We start from the raw sequence: 8,772 nt of genomic DNA on the forward strand, positions 1-8,772 counted from the left end.
TGTAGTCTACAAAAGTTCTTTTGTAGTTTACAAAAGATTTCTCTATGATATGCAATTAGTGTGCAGGTTTAAAAGAGAAAGCATTTGGAACACAGAACAATTCTCTGGTCACACATACGTAAAAAAATCTGGATCTGAAACCTTAGCACCAAGCTCTGATAAATTTTCAGTCCTTATGCCTTTAGCTTCCCAAATCATCTGGAAAAAGAAAAACAAGCCAAAAAAACCCCATAAAACCAAAAAAACACCAACAGGCACCTTAGGTTAGATGGCAAAAGAAGACTCAGTCTAGTATATGAAATAACAAGAGTCTGAATAATTTAAGACATTCCAATTTTGAATCAAGTTTTTTTTAATTAAAAAAAGCTGTAATTAAATTAAAGAAGCATAGTTATAATTAAACAGAGAGCTTCTGTACTTGTGGCCCAGGAGAATCATATTCATCACACAGTATCACCAGTTCAGTACTGCCAGGTAGAAAATAATACATTGTTATCTCCAGAGAACACTGACACTGGGATCTCTTTCTAGGCACTGATAAACCATTACTGCCAAGCACAGTCTTGCCTTACGTAACATATTTTTGGAAGAGCAAATATTTTGCTTTTGCATCAAATACACAGCTTTCTAAAAGAAAGCAGGCAACACCACACACCACGTAAAAAACCCCACACATCTGCATTCTGTATCCTGGACAGGGAGGAGGGAACAGAGGGAGAGAGAGAAAATACAAAAAGGTTCTGCCTTCTGATTTCTGAAAACTGAGACAGATGAGGAAAATATGAAATGGTGGAGCAGCTGCTCAAAAACTTTGAACCAGATATAAAAATGTTATATTTTATGTAATATTTTCTGATTCATATGATTGATATTAGTTTTTATATAATATTTTCTGGCTTATTCATATTAATAATATTATTCATAATGACAGGAATATCAGAAAAAAATATATCTCAGCCTCCATTACTTGAATAGCCTGAAATTCTGTCCTAAAATGAGTGTGATAAGGTGTGTATATTAAAAACCTTTAGATAATCAATTAATGAATTCATTAATTAAGATGCTCTACTTTATATCTTGATATCATCAAATCCTAACAGACAGGCGTTTTCAACATTTCTTCAGCCCACAGCAAAGCAGAATGTCAAATTTTCTTTTAACAAGTAGGTTGCCAGGACCATCCTAAGAATGGCAAAAGCCTTTTCAAGGGCTTGTAAATTTTCTCTCTTTTTTTTTTCTAAAATACAATTAATTTTGAGCTCAAGATTATACTGCATTTTATTTGAGATGAAAGTTGTCCTTGGAGACTGTATTACATCCCATGCATCTTAACCAACACCATTACCCAGGCTAGATATTATGAAAGATGCATAGTTTTGTGGTTTGGGAAATTCAAATTGCTTTCCTTATCTTTCCACTTCATGTGAAAGCCCAAGAAAATAATCGCAGTAACCATGGTCCACAGACATATGAATCAATACAAACACTCCCAGTAGCAATATATGGCATTCAAAAACAACAGATGGACTGTAAAATATTAAGAGGCAAGTATGTCCCTGTTTCATACATGCATGAATTAAGAGAAAGAACGTCCTCGAAGTGATACATCCCAGGAAATTTTCCTCTGTGAATAACAAACCAAAAGTCTAAACTGTTAATTTTACATAAAAATGTGCCTATTTATTTTGGATTTAAAGACCAGTTGACTGCAGGACTTCCTCAAATCTTTGTTTTTCTTCTGCTATTCACAGTTTTGCCCAATAGCATGCAACTGAAATTAAAACCATTGTTCAATGTCACTGTTGTTATCCCTGTCATTCGAACAAGAAATCTCACACAGCGAAGAGCTACCTCTGATTTGGGCTGTTACTGGACAACTAATTAAAGGAATAGAATTAGTGTACTCAAATAAACACAGGCTACAAGGGCAGCACAATAGAGGGTTGTTTACAACATACAGCAGATTACATGAAAGAGTTTTCCAAATTTTCACTAACACAAGCTGATTAAGTCTGCATGGCAGAGAGCAGACTAGCACAGGCCTGGGAGCAGTAAAACCACAGTGGCTTGGATGCAATGCCACACAAATATGACAAAACTGTTTTTGAAGCTAATCTAGGCAACTTCACATCACATTTCCTAGCACTCCCTGTTCTAGGATTTGCTCTTGCAGAGACATAGGCATGCCCACAGTAATTTTTTCATATTATTACCTTCTAACAGAGTTCTAGCTACTTTTCAACAGCCACAGCATTGTGAAGTTACAAGTCTCACTCATCTACTCCATGCAAGTGAAAAGGGGAAAAAAAAATAGAGAGAGAGGCATAATGTTTTGATATCTTCTGGATCCTTGTTGTCAATGAGAAGTAAGTGTAGAGGTAGCGAGAAAATGAATTCTCAGTACCGCTTTCTCCCTGGATTTTACATATCGTGTTGCATCACAACAACCATCTCCTTTATACAGTCAAAGGCTAAAAAAATCACCTCAAAGCCACCTTCATCATCATCCTCCCTGTGCCATGTTAATACCCATCACATTTCTGTCACAGCTGCTTTCATTACCTGTTCTTAAAATCATACACAACTTTTCCAGATAACATATTCCAATGCAACAGTACCTTACCAAGCAAGCAAAGAAAACAGATCATTGTGGAAAACACATGTATCTCATACACACAGACTAACCCTCATTTTCTCATGTCTCCACCACCTCTTTCTCTTCTTTGAAGGTAAAATAACAGCACTCAGCTTCTTTAGTCAGTCCTCCAGATACCCAGGTATTCTTACTGCTCTCCTCCTCCAGACTCCCTCCAGTGGGTTCATGTTACCTTCTTTTTTTTTTTTTTAATTAATTCCATCTTCAAAACTGGACTCTACATCAACATTGGCTGGAAAGATTACTTCATTTAACTTGTAGAGATGACTTCTCACATATGTGATGCAGTCACACAACCCCACGCTAAGAACTACAAAGGTCTTTAAGGTTTACTGAATCAAGCCTCAGGGAGAAGCATTTGGTCCTTCTGGTCTTCTCCAATTGCTCCCATAAGCCAGCAGGCAGAAATTACTTTAAAGAAGCCCTGCTATGTTTGAAGCAAGGAACTGTGTAGTAGGGCTCTTTTGCCACACAAACCTCAGCCCCAATCCGAAAACTGGCTCTATTTAAAGAAAACCAACTTTTCTAAGAGCAGAATTCAATCATTCTATGATAGTTTCTTGGTATGATATTCTCTAATTTTACAATTATATAACAACATTGATTCTTGTCATCCATTAAAATACATAAATCCTTCACATATATACATAAAACCCCCATGCCCCTACACCAGAACACTATCTCATGAGTCCATTCCTATAGAAAACAATGTTTTTCAAGAAGTATAGCACTAACCCACAGTAAATTCCTCCAGAAATTCTTTAACAAGAATGAAGTTTTGACAGTTTCTATCACAGAGTCAAGCTATCAGAGATCAACTGCTCTTCTGTTAGCATTCTGGAGACAGAAATTGCATTAGTCTAACATGGTTTAATCTCAAAAATAAACTCATATGGGCTACTGCTTATTTCTTTGTCATCCTCTACTGCTTTAGGAGGGTTTAATTCCCAGGAAAAATACTTGAACAAATAATCAAAGATAAATAACTGAGTCTACAACATCTCATTTCCACTTCTCCCTCACCCTTGATGCCTGTACAGACAGACAATACAATCACTCTTCTCAGTGGAACAGTATTACACATATCCTCCATGAGTTAAGTAACTGCAGCAGCTCAGGGATTACATCAGCCAGCTCTTACCCTTTCAGTAGTGTTTTTTAAACACTTTAAACTTAAACTTATCTAAATGCTCCCAAACTCACACTTTCCCCACACCAGCTTGGGGTTTTAGCAGTGGCCTTGGACACAGTTTCACCTCCCAGTCTCAGTATCTCTTATTAAAGGTGAGGTGAACCAAACCAAACCAAACAAACAACAGACCTCCATCTGCTTTGAATTATCTGTCCACAGCTCCACTTGCCAAACAGAAGCAAACTTCCCCTGGCTTTCTTTTTACTAACTTCATATTTCTATAATGATTTCTCCTTACTCTTTTTGAGTTGGCCATTCTGAATGTTGCATTTTAACTATATGTGCTTGTGCTTTATTTTTACACTTGTCCTTGGCGATCCAGCTGGGATTTCCTTTTGCTCCTTGTTGTATTTGATGTTGAAGAGCTCACTAGTAGCCAAGACAGCCTCTCACTACTTTTCATATTTTCCTCTGTGAAAGAATATTTTCAATTTCTGCCACTAGCATAATTTCCTGAAGGAACAATATTCCCCCAGTATTTTTTTCTCTTAAAACACAGAACTACTTGGTAAAAATCATGTTGCCAGACTTATCCAAAGTCTGCCTTTCTAAAAATCCAGTTGCTTTATTTTAGCACAAGTCCTCCTTCTCAGACTCTCATTTGCTCACTCTCACACAAGTTACTTATCTTCTAGTTGTAACAAAGCTTGGAAGTGCCTATCTTCTGATTGCTTTTTTCATATTTAGCACCAGGAAAGCTTTACTTAGGTCCTCCAACAACTTACTAGGAACCTGCATCCCATCATACCTCCTAACCAACACTCCTAGATAATTAAAATCCTGGATCTGGATGATTTCTGCTAGGTGTCCCAAACACATTCAGAATATTTCCCAGATTTGCTAGCCTTCAGTCACCTCTACCAAGGCAGTATCAATATTCTTTACCTTTTTATTTGCACAGACTTCTAGTAGGATTATTTAGAATGGAAAATTTAATTTATTCTGCCATTAACTGTTTTCTCAATGCCCTTATGCCACAGACTCCAATACTCCTATTCTTAAGTAAATATTTTTATCTCACAATATTTGAATGTATTTTGAAATTATAACTGCTCAGATCACATTATCTCCTGACATCATGCCCAATGCTGAGTCCTCTTGAAATGTTGCTGAGTTGATGCCTCTTTTAAATCTAAACTGCTGTTACTCTAAATGTTTGCCAAAACTCTGTACAAATGTACACTACAAATCTACACTAGTAACAGAATATGCCTTGCTGCCAACACAACAAATTTTAGCCCCCACACTTGCTGCTACTTTAAAATTTAAACAGTAACATTTCACCTACTGAATCATGGCACATGTACCTGCTATGGTAATGATGCAATGCACAGCAAGTACTGAATTTAAGCTATGCATACTTTATCACTTCCTAAACTAATACAACATCTGTGAAATGAGAGGCATTGCTATCATGTTAGAATTTTAAATTGTCAAGAGGAAGAATCAGGTAACATCATTCATCTTTAATTCATTTAACTTTTTAAGATGTATCTGCACACAAAGTAATTCAAATGCTGTTGAATTTCACAGAAGGCTAATGGGAAAAGTTCACGCAAATACAAGCCACAAATTCTGCTATCATTTTTTTTCTTATAAGCAAAGACTAAAAGAAACATTAATACCTGGCAAAGTGTTCAGATAGCTTCTATAGACACCAAAACTCAAATAATTCAGCCGATTTAACTAAGCTAGTTTGAATGTCAGCAGAACCACGGTCTGTGTGCCCAGAATTTTATCTGCTCCCTCAGCTGCAGATCTAACACAGAGTATTATCACTTCCTTCCCTAGGGACCCTTGCCCTCCATCCTTAATGTTGGGTTAATGTTTCTGATTTACTCATTTCACTAACATGCAGGTTGCTAAAAGCACCACTAGAAAAAGATGTAACTTGCAAATAGCATGCATTATAAATGCAGTCTTTGCTAAACTGCCTTAGTTGTTGCTCTCTGAATATTTAATTTTATTTTTTTCCAACAATAAAGGTTTTTGTGAGAAGAAAAAAAGTTCTTCCAAGTCCAAGCATTCCACCGGCATCCAAGCAAAACAAACCTAGCTCTATCTAGCCAAAAGGAATCCTGCAAAAACATTTCAGTACTACTGTGTGTTCTGCTGTATCAACACTAGCAAGTCAGGAACCCATAAGCACTGTGCTGCTGCTGGCAAATATCACCACATAAAAATCATGGCAGCAAAATATGCTGAAAGCAGATGCAACCACTGATAGACATAAAAACCTCTGTGTTATCTGGCAGCCAGTTCACAGTAACGACTCTCGGTGTTGTTCACACTGCTGGGACCAAAACATTAAGAACAGAATAATTGTGAGAGCAAATCAGTTTCTGCCCTCCATGTTTTTCCTCCATTCAACACTTCACAGGCTCCTCATCCCATGAATATGTTTCAAGAAGCTGATAAAGAACTTTCTAATTGTTTACCTGAAACCACTCCAAGCAGGCAAGCATAATTAATCTTAATGCAAGTCAGCAATTCAGAAAGAAAATTATCCTGTGACACCTACTGCTGACTATGTTCTACGCTTCCCTGTACTGAATGGCAAAATGGCCAATTAAAAGCAAAAAAAAAAAAAAAAAGGAAAACCACCTCAAAGTAACAGAGTACCTAAACCCACTACTTCCTTCAAACTCAGAGTCTCAGCATGACTGATATTCCCAATCCACACCAAAAGCATTTCAAGGACATTTGAGTAGTTTGAGAACAACATCGAAATAGGAAAAAAAAAGAAAAAGGAGCAACACACACTTTTCTGAAGATGTTAATGGTTTGCAGTAAAATTTTTGGCTGTTTAGCACCTGTCACCACTGTACCTTGATCAGGCACACAAGGGAGACAACCCAGAATTCAGACGATTCTATATCACTCACAGAGACAACAGAGCCCTCACTTCCAAAATGAATCCACGTCTTGCTTGTGGTTGGGAGAACACACTTCCTGCAAAGTTTAGCACTGAAAATCAAGGGAGATCCTCAAAAGGAGAGAGAAACTTTTATCTTCCATAGGTTTTCTTATAGAAATACTGCATTTACAACACTGAACTAAACCATATTTATGGCACAAGCAAAGCGTAAAAGCATTGCAAGTGTGCAAGGAGCAAACAGCACAGTTCTGTTTAATAAAGCCCATGAGTCCAATGTAACAAGCCACAGATGTCTCACCCTCAACTTGTAATTATAAAAGGCACACCTCTCTACTCAGGCTCCCTTCTTCCCTTATATGTTTAAGATATACACGCTTACAGAAACACTACCCTTAATGTAATGCCAACAGAGTGATGAAGCAGCAAGTCAAGTTCTCTCTCTTAGGTTTGAGGCATTAGGGTAGGAGCCTACCACAACAAGATGAGTTAACACAACTCAGTAAAAACCCACACTCCTCTTTGGACCTGGCTGCAACTTTTCATTCATAGCTCTTTGACTTGTGTGTCAAAACCCCCAAATATCTGAAATTAGTTTATTTATTACCACTATGTTTACTGTTAATCGTTAATAAAACTAACTCAAAAATACAAAATTTGCTTCCCTCTTACTCAGAAGTATCTGAGGTTTTACAAAAGATTTTGTGAATGGAAGTGGAATTGTTTCTTCAGGAGTCCAACTCTTCAGCTGGCTGCACAGTGCAAAAAAAACAGCCAACAGTTAAATTTAAGTTACATTGCAGAAGTTTACTGGTATATAGGTCTTGACAATATTTTGAAGGCTTAATTTTTTTCACATTCATTAGGAAATCCTTCTAACTGTGAGCTCTTTCCCTGGCATCCATCACTTGATCAGTTCCTCAGGCAAACTGAACTATTGCTAGAGAAGTCTTTTTATATAAAAATTTTCACAGAAATAAATCCTGCCCCCTACCAACATACAGTACAGGCAACTTGTAAACACTATCTAGAATTAGAAGGATAATGGGCACAATTGTCTTTCAGTAACAGTTATTAATGCAAAGAACACAGCTTTCTGTCTGTTTGGTTTTTTTTTAAACAAAATGGACAAGTTCTTCTAAGGCATGCAATGTTTGAATAAATAAAACTGTCATACTGTTTGGAGACTACGGTAGAGATACAAGGGGAGAAGACAGCATTTGACTATGTTTCTACAGTTAAATGGCAAAAACTACATAGTGAGAATTTGCCTTATACTTTTAGCACTAATCTAGCTATATATGTCCCCACACAAAAGCAGATAACATGTCCACTACCATGCTAATCACGATTAGACCAGAATTAGCTGTCATGGTCTAACATTACTGTATGTGTAGGTAATTCAGTATTACATCATAATTTGACCTCTTATTTTACAGGGAAAAAAAAAAAGAAAAAGCAGTAATTGATTTCCCAATAACCTGCTACCCATGGGAAGCCAGCACAGCTTGGAACAGAATAAATTTCAGGGCAAATTTTCCAACTGCTAGGAAAAGGTGCTACATTTAGTTCAGGGGTAACACAGGTCAAAGACCCAAGTACATCTTGGGCCTCCTGCTTGCCGATAGCTGTACTTGTGTCATGTTTCCAAACTTTCCTCTTTAAAAGCAATCCCACCAAATATCAGAGTTAACACATTCTTAGATAGTGTCTTCATGTGCCTTGAGCTTTTATCATGACTGTCACCAGCTCCTACCTTACCTGTTCTGTTTCCATTCCACATGGAATTGCTTCACCTGGACATACCCTTCAGGATCACCTTTGACAAGATGTTTTTGGCCACGTGGGTTAACACAGAAAGCATTCTCACCTTACTATCAGTAAGTCATTGACTGAAAGATACCTATCCAAAATAAGAGGAAGTCTCACAGTCAATGACTAAGAGAGAAAGTAAGGCAAGATGTGTTTGCAAAAGCTCCTCAGTCTTCATAACAATAACTTTAACTGGTGAACGCTTTGCTATCATCACAGCACTTCCACAGTTAAGCT

General features: G+C 37.2%; 1 protein-coding gene across 7 annotated transcripts in view; it reads right to left on the minus strand.

Moving 5' to 3' along the window:
• The window catches only part of FAM160A1 (family with sequence similarity 160 member A1), an 87,113-nt gene that overhangs the window by 74,359 nt on the left and 3,982 nt on the right, over window positions 1-8,772 (minus strand). The window lies entirely within an intron of this gene.

The sequence above is a fragment of the Chiroxiphia lanceolata genome, chromosome 4 (assembly GCF_009829145.1).
Source record: "Chiroxiphia lanceolata isolate bChiLan1 chromosome 4, bChiLan1.pri, whole genome shotgun sequence".
Classification (NCBI taxonomy): domain Eukaryota; kingdom Metazoa; phylum Chordata; class Aves; order Passeriformes; family Pipridae; genus Chiroxiphia; species Chiroxiphia lanceolata.